Here is a 13781-nt window from a genome sequence, read left to right as displayed (position 1 = left end):
AGAAATTATAAAAACCCAGCCTTCTCCCTTCTCCCTTCTCTTGTGTCTGAGGACCTCCTCTGTCCACCTCCATACAGAGCCTGCTTGCTAAGCAGACACACTGGGCATCGAGGAAGAGGAGGGAGCCCATGTACACAGAGGTGCCGTTCTTCTCATCCTATTCTGGGTCCAGCAGAAGACTCCCAGGGCCTAGAGAGATGCTAGAATTGCCATTTCTGCCCTGTCCTGGTTGCCTGTCCTCATGATCTCATTTGCATGCACAGGTCAGAGCAGCTCTCTGAGTTCATCAGGAGGACATCCCGATTCCCTTCTCTAATCACAGGATCTCAAGTGATTTTTTTAAAACATCTGCTCCAGAGTCCCTGTGCTGGGGTTTAGAATATTTCTGTGCATCCAGTTCCTTCTCCCAGCATGAGCTGGTTCAGAAGTCCTCTCTTTATGCAGCCTACCATCTTCAGTTCTCCTGGAATCTAGAGCCTAGCTACAGTGTTGGGACACCCTTCTAATGGGATCAGCAGAAATCCAGGAATCCCTCTCAAGTTCTACTGAGCTATTGGCAATATGACAAGCTTCAAGGCGTTGAGTTCCCCACTGCATTTTTGGATCAATTGAGGCACCCAGAAATGCTGTAGGGCAACTCCTCCTGGATTACAGAGGAAGACCCTCTGGTCTTCCTAGAGATGACAGCTGATGGGAGGCCTTGGAGATCAGTCCCCTGCAGAGTGTCTCCCTTCTGTGGCTCTCTTGGTCCAGTCCTGGAGCTGACAATGTTCTCCTCAGAAGATATGGATAACATCTCTCCACAAGTCTTTTAGTCTTTTTTCTCTCCCAACTCAGATTTCTTTTTGCCCTGAAATATCTTGCCCTCTCTGCCATTTTAAAAGTCCAGGTGTCTATGTTGGCCCTCCTTGTCCCCTCCAGTTCTCAACAGACTCTGGTTCCACTTTAGATCCACTAATGTCTTGCTGTAAACAAGGAACCATTGTCCTTTCTTTTCATCAAATAAATCCTTGATGACATTACCCTGAAAGAAAGTGAAAGTCACTCAGTGATGTCTGACTCTTTGCAACCTCATGGACTAGTCCATAGAATTCTCCAGGCCAGAATGCTGGAGTGGGTGGCCTTTCCCTTCTTCAGGGGATCTTCCCAACCCAGGGATCGAACCCAGGTCTCCCACATTGCAGGCAGACTCTTTACCAGCTGAGCCACAAAGGAAGCCCAACATTACCCTGGGTCCAGGTAATTAATCCTGAGGGATGGGCTTGAAGAGACATGGTGGGTGGGGAGGATGGTTGAGACTTTCTCCAGGTGTGATTGGGCCACAGGGACTGAAGCAAGGAAAAGAGAAGAGAGCAGATAGTATCCCAAGCAGCTAGGATGGGGCCCAGAATGTGGGTGAAAGCAGGAAAATGCAACTGAGCAGGAGCCCATGTCCTGTAACTATCACAGGACTGTGTCCCTTCAGGTCTAAAGAGTTGTGTCTGAGCCCACAGGGGTTCCTGGGGTCCTAGATTTGATTGTGATTTCCCAATGGACATTATGCTTTAACTGGATGGATTGTATAGTATTAAAATATAAATTATATCCCAAAAAAGTTCTATTTTTTTTAATGTGACACAATTCTACGTTTTTTAATATTAGAAAACATATCTACTTTTGGTAAAAATATGTTATTTATAGTCAAATGTAACAAGTTTGGAAGAGTTATACATAATTGAATTAATGAATGAGTTCTTAACATTTTCCCATTTAATTAAATGGTAAATGTTGATAGATACAAATAGTTTTAGAATATCATAGAATCTTGAGATTGAAAACTTGAGAACTCCTGATCTAGAAAGAAAGTTTGCCAATAATAAAAGCAGTGGATTTTGCCTACTGTTGAGAAAGTTAGGTGAATGGGTCTTCGCTTCTCTATTATTTGATTCATGTAGATGCCATTTAAGCATGTCTGGTATATCTGAGTGGTGAGAGTTAGCACAGGATGATACAACCACACTCTTTCTACTCCTTCTCAGGTGATTCTCTTGATAATCAATAAGCTAAATCAATCAGAAGTGCAGATATTTGTCATTGTCTTCTTTTTGAAAAAAACGCTTGTCTTATTCCCTTTTTTCAACATTTTGGCATATTTTCGTAGGATAATATTTTTCCAGGGTTAGTGAGATTGTGCATGCATGCATGCTAAGTTGCTTCAGTCATGGCCAACTCTTTGTGACCCTTGGTCTGTAGCCTGTCAGGGATCCTCTGTCTATGGGATTCTGCTGGCAAGAATACTGGAGTGTGTTGCCATACCCTGCTCCAGAAGATATTTCTGACCCAAGAATTGAACGCTCATCTCATATTTCTCCTGCATTGACAGGCAGGGTTCTTTACTGCTAGCACTACCTGGGAAGCCCTAGTGAGATTATAATTGACATACAACACTGTATTTGTTTTAGGAGTACAACAATGATTTGGTGTATGTATACATTGCAAAATGATCACCATAATAAATTTCTGGAACATCTGTCATTCTCATAGTTACATATTTTTCTTCTGATGAGAACTTTTAAGATCTACTCCTTTAGCAACTTTCCAATAAAGGATATAGTATTGTTAATTTTTGTCACCATGTTGTACCTTGCATACCCATGATTTTTTATTTATTTTATAACTGGAAGTTTGTACCTTTTCACCACCTTCATCTATTTCCCTCATGCTCCCACCCCTGCATCTGACAACCTCCATTCTGTTCCCTGTATCTATGAGTTTCTTTTCTTTTCTTTTTTTAGATTCCACTTATAAGTGAGAACGTAAAGTATTACGTTTTCTCTGAGTTATTTCATATAAAATAATGCCCTCAAGGTCCATCTGTTTTGCTGAAAATGTTAGACTTTGGAAACAACCTAAATATCCATCAACAGAGGAATGGATAAAGAAGATGTGGCATATATATAATGGAATATTACTCAGGTGTTAAAAAGAATGAAATAAGGCCATTTACAGCAACATGGATGGGCCTAGAGAGTGTCATACTGAGTGAAGTAAGTCAGAGAATTAAGTCAGACAGAGAAGGATAAATATCATATGATATCCCTTATATGTGGAATCTAAAAAGAAGTGATACAAATGAACTTAATTGCAAAACAGAAAGAGACTCACAGACTTAGAAAATGAACTCATGGTTGCAGGGGGGAGGGATACTTAAGGAGTTTGGAAAGGTCACCATACACACTGCTGTATTTAAAATGGATAACCAACAAAAACCTATTATATAGTACATGGAACTCTTCTCAATTTTATGTGCCAGCCTGGATGGGAGGGGAGTTTGGGGAAGAATGGATACATGTATATGTAAAATTGAGTCCCTTTACTGTTCACCTGAAACTATCAAAACATTGTTAATTGGCTACAACCCAATACAAAATGTTTTTGGTGTTAAAAAAATTAAAAATAAAATTTAAAAAAGATAAAATGGCAGAATTTCCTTCTTTTTATTGTATGTATATGTGTGTGTGCATATATATATATGTATATATATGTATGTATGTATGTATGTATGTATAATGCCATTTTCTCTATCATCCATAGATAGACACTTAGTTTCCATATCTTGGCTTATTAAAATAATGCTGCAATGAACATGGGAGTGCAGATATCTTTTTGAAATAGTGATTTCATAAAATTCAGATATAAATCCAGAAGTAGATTGCTTGATAATATGATAGTTCTATTTTTAATGTTTTGAGGAACTCCCATACTGTTTTCTACAGTTTACATTACAGTTTCTACAATTTACATTCGCACCAACCATGCACAAAGGCTTCCTTTGCTCCACAACCTCCTCAACACTTGTTTTCTCATCTTTCTGATAGCTGTCATTCTAAAAGATATGAGGTAATATCTCAAGGAGGTTGTGACTTGCATTTATCTGATTAGTGATGTTGAGCATCTTTCATGTAACCTGTTGACCACCCATATGTTTTCTTTTCTGGGATTATATTTAGTATGAATCCTGAGGACTGAAGTATGCAGTCCCCTTTAATTTGGCAGCATATAGAGAAATATGAGTTGCAGCTAAACCTGAAGTGGTTTTTGTAGGTAAGGGCAAACCTAGGGTCTGGGGTGGAGAATAGCTCCCCCAGGAGGCCTCTCAACATTGGGATCCAATAGAATGCTTTCCATCACCTAGTCCCAACCCAGGCCACACAGCCAGCCTTGTGGTACCTGAACTGGTCATCTGCATTGCCATTTCATTACTGTGGTTTACACTTGGAACACACACTACCTCCCGAAATGCCACTTAAAAAACCAAGTCAACAAATGTCACAGGGGTCTTGGGAAGTAAGAGATGTTCCTTGTACTTCTGAGGAGAAGCACAAGTTCTCAACTTTATAACTGGTGTTTCCTCATCAGCAGCCCTGGTTCTCACTGGGCACACTCACTGAAGTCACCTACGAACTCTTCCCACCCATGTTTCATGATATAGTTCTTCAGACCTGGGAAAAGTGGACACATAGGGTGGACTGAGATCCTGAAATTGTGTCCTCAGGGCCCAGTCAGCCCGATTTCCAAAATGATTCCCATTAGAGTCGCTGGCCCCCTGTGTAGTGATCCAGTGCCACGTCTGTCTCCAGGAGCTGCTCACACCTGGCCTCTACCCATGGAAGAGACCACCTGTGGGAAGGAGGTGACTCAGAGTCCAGGTCCCAGGAGATTCACTGATAACTCAGTCAGACACAGCCTCTCCTGCCCAAGTTGGACATAAGTCTGTGATTGAGCTTAAACGCTTGTGAAGGCAACTGTTCTCCATTTCCATTACCAGGCAAGTAGGTACATCTCAGGGAGGACTAAAGCAGACGTCTCTTTCCAGTCACACTTGTGGTCTTCTCCTAAGCTTTTGCTTGTGGACAAAGAATGCCACCTGCCATTTCATATATGATGAATGTTTCAGCCAGAGAGTTTTCAGCCACTGCAGCTGCCTCCAACAGAGCACCCTGAGGGGAATTCAGGATGGAGAAGCAGGATACTGGCCCTAGATAGTCAAGATGCGTATCAAAGGAATGGCTTCAATAAGCCCAGACTGTTACACCTTCCCATACATAGAAAAGCGTCATAATCACTAATTTGAGCTATCTGGCTTTTGTGATTAGCAGTAAATTTTTGATGTTTGACTTTTTTTTTTTAAATCAAGGTCTCCTGTATACCCTGACTCCTCCCTTACCTCTTTGAAGCAGCTCCTCAGAACTATTTGAGAAGATTTCTCCTTGGACTGTAGTTCTCAGTAAGACCACTAAATAAAACATAATTCTCAACTTTCAGGCTGTATACATTTTTTTCAGGAAACAGTTTTGGTGACCACGAAAGGAGCCAGAGCTGACTTCTCTCCTTCACCTGAACTCTACAAAGAAGCAGAGCCTTGGTACCAACAGAGTCCCCTTTTACCAGATACTTGCTGGGAGACCCCAGACTATGTTGGGTTAGTCTCTCCTGATTCTCAGATCCTCAGTTATTGATTCATGATCCTGACTTTTATATGATGGTTAATAGCAAACACTTGGCCGCACAGTTGAAAGATTCTGAGGGAGTCCAGTTGGAAGACACTGGGACTTAATTAGTTGAAAGACACTGAGCAGTCTTGGCTGAGGGGTTAAGAAGGAGGCTGACCTGACCTCTTTCCTCAGTTTGGCTATCTTAATATAAGTGGTTGGGGTAAAAGGGAAAACAACACATGAGCACTTGGCTCCAGTTAAGAGGGAGGAGATTCTTCCCGGTTGGTTAGAGTGTTCTCAAGTGACTGAGAGACGGAGGAGAGTGGTGGAGGCAGAGTATTCATACCTTACTGTTGTCCCACGGGGAAACCCACTTACTAATTAAAAGACTTGCTTGTCCCGGGATGAGGTAGAAGAATTGGACATCAGTCAGCTGAGCACCCACAGCATTTTTAATTGGCTGCAGGGAGAATCTGAGGCAATGCAGAGAGCTGCAGCGTCTTCAGGGTGACACCTAGTGGACTTAAGCTCGCAAGGAGCGCCCTGACCCACCACACAGTTTAAGCTTCATCCTTAACAAATACAATTTGATAGTGGGCTTCTCTGGCGGTTCAAACGGTAGAGACTCTGCCTGCAATTCGGGAGACCAGGGTTTGATCCCTGGGTCGGGGAGATCCCCCGGAGAAGGGAATGGCTACCCTCTCCAGTATTCTTGCCTGGAGAATCCCCAGGACTGTAGCTTCTCAGTCCATGGGATCGCAAAGAGCCAGACACGACTGAGTGACCAACACTTCCACAGTTCCATTTCAATAGTAAACAGTCTCTCAAACAGAGAAAAGAGTGGTGTCAGAAAGCCAAACTGTAACACTCCAGCTTAATTTGTGTCCAATATGTACGGAGCATATGCTTGTAAGTATTTATTGGACAGGGGAAATAATATTGAAGGAAATTTCAGCTTGAAAACAGCCAATTAGGGGTTCTTTTGATATTCCAAAAGTGGTAGCATAATGCTCACAGCTGTATACACCAGGCTTGAAAAAAAATTTTTTTTTTTTTTCTGAATTCTGACCTTAAAGATACAAAAGCCCTTCTAGGGGGAACTTACGTTTCTCTTCCAGTGTCTGTGAGGTGTAAATGTTTCATCTGAACATCTTCGGCATTTTTATTTTCCTGAGTTTGAGAGCTTGGTCTCTGCCATTGGAAAGGTACACATATGGTGTATGCTTGGGATTCTGAACGGTCCTTTTGGCTGTGCCAACTGTCAGGAGCCTTTCTCATCTTAACCTTTGTTACAGCAACCTGTGCAATGAAGGTACTTTCTTAGATTATTTTTTGGAGTAAACTTGTCAGATTTTGTGAGGGTTCCCTATAACCTTTGCATTTTCTTGTGAGGATGTCTCTTGTGTCTTATAGGTTTAAATCACTATTAAAATAGTACTTACAAATGGCCAAAAGTGGATACATTAAGTTGGAGGAAATTCTAAAATGAAAAATTCTATAGAGAGCTCTCAGCATAAACAATTAATTTATTGGCAACTATGGGAAAAAGTGGCAGAGGATGAGATGGTTGGATAGCATCACAGACTATTGACTATAGAACATGAACTTGGGCAAACTCTGAGAGACAGTGAGAGACAGGGAACCCTGGTGTGCTGCAGTCCATAGGGTCGCAAAGAGTCAGATTGAACAACAACAAATGGGAAAAATCAAAATAGAAAGAGGGGGAAAATATATGTATAACTATGGGTGGCTCAGCTGGTAAAGAATCTACCTGTAATGCAGGAGACCAGGGTTCGATCCCTGGGTCAGGAAGATCCCCTGGAGAATGGAATGGCAACCCACTCCAGTATTCTTGCCTGGAGAATTCTACCGACAGAGAAGCCTGGTGGGCCCCAGTCCATGGGATTGGAAAGAGTTGGAGATGACTGAGTGACTAACACGTTCACTTTCATTAACCTAATAACTCACATATTTTAAAACAAACAAAATGAACAAACGAAAAACCAGTTTGGGAAGCTTCACTTATTATTTCAATTTCTCCTCAATTTGTCTCATAGATGCTAAGGAAAACATTAGGGTAATTAATGTTGATTAGATTTATTAACAAGGAAATGAAAAAAAGAGAAATTCGAAAGACTTCTTAACAAGCTGGAAATTTTAAAGGGATTCATCTCAAAATAAAAATCTTTATATGATTATTAAGACATGGAATAAGGAAAACAGATGATAATGGTGGTTAAAATGTTCTGACACAGTACTTCCTAAGGTGGGATGGGTAAAACGGAGACACCTGTAAGGACATTCAGTTCAGTTCAGTTCAGTCGCTCAGTCATGTCCAGCTCTTTTTGCAACCCCATGAATTGCAGCACGCCAGGCCTCCCTGTCCATCGCCAACTCCCGGAGTTTACCCAAACTCAAGTCCATCGAGTCGGTGATGCCATCCAGCCATCTCATCCTCTGTCATCCCCTTCTCCTCCTTCCCCCATTCCTCCCCAGCATCAGGGTCTTTCTAGCTAATATTAAGATAAATAAATTTATAATCGAGCTCTATTTGATAAACCTAAAAGTATGTACAAAGTAAATTTTTTAAATATAAAGGAAACCGAGCAGAAAGAATTTTAGGTTTATGTGATCTAAGAAATATTCAGTGAATATTCAGAAATATTCAGCCCATTAAAATAATATCTGGTATTAAATCAAGATAGAACTGCCATATGACCCAGCAATCCCACTGCTGGGCATACACACCGAGGAAACCAGAATTGAAAGAGACGCGTGTACCCCAATGTTCATCGCAGCACTGTTTACAATAGCCAGGACATGGAAGCAACCTAGATGTCCATCAGCAGACGAATGGATAAGGAAGCTGTGGTACATATACACAATGGAATATTACTCAGCCATTAAAAAAAAATACATTTGAATCGGTTCTACTGAGATGGATGAAACTGGAGCCCATTATACAGAGTGAAGTAAGCCAGAAAGAAAAACAACAATACAGTATACTAATGCATATATATGGAATTTGAAAGATGGTAACGATAACCCTATATGCGAGACAGAATAAGAGACACAGATGCATGGAACAATTTTATGGACTCTGAGGGAGAAGGTGAGGGTGGGACGTTCTGGGAGAATAGCATTGAAACATGTATATTATCATATGTGAAACATAACACCATTCCATGTTCGATGCATGAGACAAGGGCTCAGGGCCGGGGCAATGGGATGACCCAGAGGGATGGGATGGGAAGGGAGGTGGGTGGGGGGTCCAGGAAGGGGAACACATGTAAACCCATGGCTGATTCATGTCAATGTATGGCAAAAACTATTACAATATTGTAAAGTAATTAGCCCCCAACTAAAGTAAATAAATTTATAAAAAAATAAAATAAAAAGCAGTTCACAAAGAAAAAAAAGAAAAGAATTTTAGGTTTATGTGATCTAAGAAATATTCAGTGAATATTCAGAAATATTCAGCCCATTAAAATAATATCTGGTATTAAATCAAGATTAAAATTGTTGGTTTAATCAACACAGACATGCTTTAGTTTTTTTTAGCTTTTTATTTTATATTGGAGAATAGCCAATTAAAAACGTTGTGAAGTTTCAGGTGGACAGCAAAGGGACTCAGTCATACATATGCAGGTATCCATTCAACCCTCAAACTCCCATTCTATCCGGGCTACCACATAATGTTGAGCAGATTTTCCTGTGCTGTACAGCAAGACCTTGTTGGTTATCTATTTTAAATATAGCAGTGTGTGCCTGTGAATCCCAAACTCCCTATCTCTTTCCCCCATTCTTCATTTTTGAAATGATACAAATGAACTGCATACGTGGGATGTCATATGATGTTTCTCTTTCTCTGTCTGACTTACTTCACTTAGCAAGACATGCCTTACTTTTATTGTTCCTAGGTTTTCTGAAGGTCAACAAGTTCATGTTAGTTCTGTTGCAGTTTTCCAGCAAGAGAAAATAACTTGGAAAAATGATAATATTTTCTTAATTTATAGAGTAAAGGTAATATTTTTCAGGTGAATGTTAGGAATAATTATGTTTTGGATGTGTCTATGTAAAACAGTTTCTCCAGATTTTTGATAACTTAAAACTTTAGAATTTTGCAAAATTAAGTTCAATGATTGTAATTTACTGAGTATCCATTCATTTCAAGTAACATAAAATACAGAAACATTAATTGCTAATGAGGTCTTGGTTTATCTAATTTTGTCTTCTTACCCAAGGAAATTAAAAGATTTTGGAGTTTATTAAACACATTAAGGAATGAAACTCTGCTATGAGAAAATACATGGTTCTAGAGGCTATGAGATACATACCTTATTTTGCCAATCAGGATTGTTGGTGTGTTCAAAATTCCTTGCTTCTTGGCTTTTGCTGGAGATTAAGGTCTTTAAGAGTTGAGAATTCTAACTGAAATATGTACTTAAAGCTACAAGAAATAGTAAGGGAAACATCTCAGTGTGCAAGGAAAGTAGGATGTGTGTTTTCAGCAAAAAAAAAAGAGAAAAGATATGGGGAATGGAAATGTATTTTGTTAAAAGGAATGAAAGTGATTTTGTGCTAAAGCTGGTTGTTTCTGGACAGGAAAGAAAATAAAGGATAGACTACTGTATATACAGAAAGCCATGTAAATTTTATAAACATAGACCCCTAAGAAAAGATTTTTGTACAAAGACAGGGTGTAACCAGATTGAACTTAATTAAGTAAATGAAGCTTGTCATTGAGGGTAGGCTGGTACAGGTCTGCATTTTACTGTTCTCTTTCTGTTAATAGAACAGAGGTGGTTTTTTTTGTTTGTCTTTTAAGTTGAATTATTTTTTATAACAGACTGTGAGCTTCTTTGCTTTCTAATAATCTGTATTTGCCTTAAAAATCTTGTATTGTCATGCTGCTGCTGCTGCTAAGTCATGTCAGTCATGTCCGGCTCTGTGCGACCCCATAGACGGCAACCCACCAGGCTCCTCTGTCCCTGGGATTCCCCAGGCAAGAATACTGGAGTGGGTTGCCATTTCCTTCTTCAGGGGATCTCGCTGACTCAGGGATCGAACCCGGGTCTCCTACATTGGCAGGCAGGTTCTTTACTGTCTGAGCCACCCAGGAAGCCTGTCATTAATATAGATATTCCAAAATGTATGTGGACTTTCTAAAAATCTGATATGTGCTGGTACAATGTTATCAGTCATAATTCTAGGTCTTATCTTGAAATGTTGTGTGTTACAGAAATTCCAAGTTTCCCTTCAATTGCATCATAATCAGATCTTTAATCCTGCCACTTGATATGTCTTGAAACCATCAATCAATCATACACACACACACACACACACACACACACACACATATATATATAACTTGACATATAGAATATTTGTAATAGTGCAACTATTATGGGAAGAAGGAACAAGGGAACATCTTTCCCAAGTCATAACAGACTAGTAAGATGGGAGATCCAGAGAGTTTTAGACTATCAACAGGGCCTAATTTGAAAATTAGCACATTGAGTGGCCTATCAACAGAATCCTCCTCAATATAGGAATGAATCTCCCTGGCAAAATGGGACAAAATTGGTCATGAACTGCCTTGCCTCCCAAAAGTTGACCAATTTTATGACCAAACTGAGACACTGTGGACAGTTTGTCACTCGCCATTTTAGTTAGCAAATGCTGCTGTGTCCAAAAAGACATCAGTCACTGCAGCCACCCCCGACTGTGCACCCTTAGGGGAATTTAGGCTGGAGAAAACAGGATACAGGCCCTAGATATTGAAGATGTACAGCAAAGGAAAGATCTCAATAAAGTCAGACTCTTACATCTTCTCATATGTCAAAAAACACTTAATCATTAACTTTAGACATCTCCCTTCCATAATTAGCAGTAATGTTTTAATGTTTTATTTTGTTTTGTTTTTTTCTTTTTGGCTAAAACTCTTACGTGTTCTGGCTCCTCCATTACCACTCTGGAACAGTTCCTGAGAGCTATGTGACAAGTTGCCTTCCAGGGCTATAGTCCTCAGTAAGGCCACCAAATAAAACATAATTTTGAACTTTCATGTTGTGTATTTTTATCAGGTAACATGCTCTTCCAAGACTTTTTCCTAGTTCAGAGTATCCTGTCCTCACTCACCTGGCTCCCTCCAGGTCTCCAGTATGTATATATACTTTTATATATGTATATAAGTAAGATATCTATTAGGCCATGTTAGATTTAAGATTAGTACCCCAACTGAAGTGAAACACCCCCCCCACACACACACACACACTTCATACACTAAAAGAATAGCTCAGGCAATATAATTTTATTTATAGAAAATCATATGTATATATGTGTATGTTCTCAGTTGCTTCAGTCATGTCCGACTCTTTGTGAACCCATGGACTGTAGCCAACCAGGCTCCTCTGTCCATGGGATTCTCCAGGCAAGAATACTGGAGTGGGTTGCCATGCCCTCCTCCAGGTATCTTCCCCACCTAGGGATCGAACTCACGTCTCCTGCATTGGCAGGCGTATTCTTTAACATTGAGTCACTTGGGATAGTTTTCTCATATCAGAGGTTACAGAGTTTCCTGTCAAAACCTTATTGTGTCCCCAGACATGTGTCAGGACAATGGTTTTAAAAATTAAATGTGTGGCCAGAGTTAAAATCACATTTTATACGACAAATGTTTCTCCAACACTCCTTGGACAAAATAATTAACTGAAGTCCTGGCATCACTACACCTTCCAAAGATCATTACTAGGCATGAACTGAAAACCAGATTTTTGTGAAGTAAGATCCTATTTCCTCACGGTCACACTGGTTCCTGCCTGAAGTCTTACACTCACCCACCACCTGGCCCTGGGATGGTAGGATTCTTGCTTCATGGAGAAAGATGCCAAGATATTTAAGCTGAGTTTAGGGTTTTATACCAGGTAGGGAAGGAAATAATTCTCCTATTCCTGCAGTGGGGAAGAGGGAGGAATTCTACAGATGGGAGTTTGGGCTCTGAGGTCCCAGAAACTTGAGGCAGCCAACTTCTCCACCAGAGGTTGCAGGAGTCCTATTCCAGGAAAAACAAAACCTTGAACAAAAGCCGGATTCAGGAATAACCAGTATTTTTACAGTCGCTCAAGTCCCTGTATACCTCAGAGATAATTTATTCCTCAGATGAAGAACCCGTTGGGCATTAAGTTAGGTGCCAGCTTGGTAATGTCGGACTGGAACTAGGCCCTGGGAGTAAGCCAGAGTTTGTAGGTCAAAACAGCTTTGACTTCAAATTCATGAATGAATTCTCTGAGCATCCATACACCCAAATTCACCACTGGCTCCCAAAAGTTTTCCAATAACAAACAGAAAATTTCTGTGTGGAAAATCTGGTGTTGAATTATTTCCACATCTGCTCCCAGAGTTATTTTCAGTAAGAGAAACCCTGAAACTAAACCACCGCCATCTACAAATCGGTGTCAAATTGGCCACCAGGGGGCAGGCTTGCCCAGGCCAATGAGCCAAGCTCAAACGGCGGGCACCCAACCTTTTGCAGAATTTCACAATCAAAGCATCATGTCTTGGCAGAAGGAAAGGCTGGCAAATGAGTGGACTCTGCCTCAGGTCTGGGTCGTTCACTATGACCTTGGCTGTCTTCTTGATTACCTCTGCGGTCTTTGACTGTCAGACAGCAGCCACTGCCATTTATGTAGGATTTATTCTGCACCAAGCTCTGGGCTCACTGTTTTATCGGATTTAGAGGTTATATGGTACCCTGTCAATAGAGGCAGAGATGCAGATTCAAAGCGGCAGAACTTCTTCCAGGTCACAGTTTTAAGAGGTGAACCGGAATTCTGAGGTGTTTCTCTTTGTCAGTGCTCTTGAGAATTGCACTATGCTGTCTTAGCACCTGGGGAAGAAGTGTTCAATTAACCTTTGTAATACAATTCTGAAGCCATAGAAACCCTCTTGCTGGAGGAGCCTGAGAGAGCATGAGGTCCAGATGTTTACCACAGGTGTTTCACTGCAGAATCTGTTTTTCTAGAGACACTGCTCAAATCAGATCAAAGTAGAGTAGCTCAGCTTGGTGACACAAGAGCTAAAGGGTGATATGAAGTCAAGGGAGGTTTTTCTTTTCTTCTTTCTTGCTACCTTTTGTAAGTGGAGAAGAGTGGATACTCTGTCATAAGTTGATGAAACTGATAGAAATAAATGAATAATTTATAGAGATGGGGATAAATACAAGGAGAAACTACTAGGAAATCAGAGATAAAGTCACAATCAAATGTACATAAATAAGTGAAGGATTAAACTGTGGACCAGTTGATT

At 40.5% G+C, this 13781-nt stretch overlaps 1 long non-coding RNA gene across 1 annotated transcript in view; it reads left to right on the top strand.

The window, feature by feature from the left end:
- The window catches only part of LOC145504598 (uncharacterized), a 32395-nt gene that overhangs the window by 4932 nt on the left and 13682 nt on the right, over positions 1-13781 (top strand). The gene's annotated exons all lie outside the window — the stretch shown is intronic.

The sequence above is a fragment of the Giraffa tippelskirchi genome, chromosome 5 (assembly GCF_054371585.1).
Source record: "Giraffa tippelskirchi isolate mGirTip1 chromosome 5, T2T-mGirTip1v1.2.pri, whole genome shotgun sequence".
NCBI classification, from domain to species: domain Eukaryota; kingdom Metazoa; phylum Chordata; class Mammalia; order Artiodactyla; family Giraffidae; genus Giraffa; species Giraffa tippelskirchi.
Note: the sequence above shows the minus strand (reverse complement) of the source record. Positions and strands in the feature narration are given on the sequence as shown.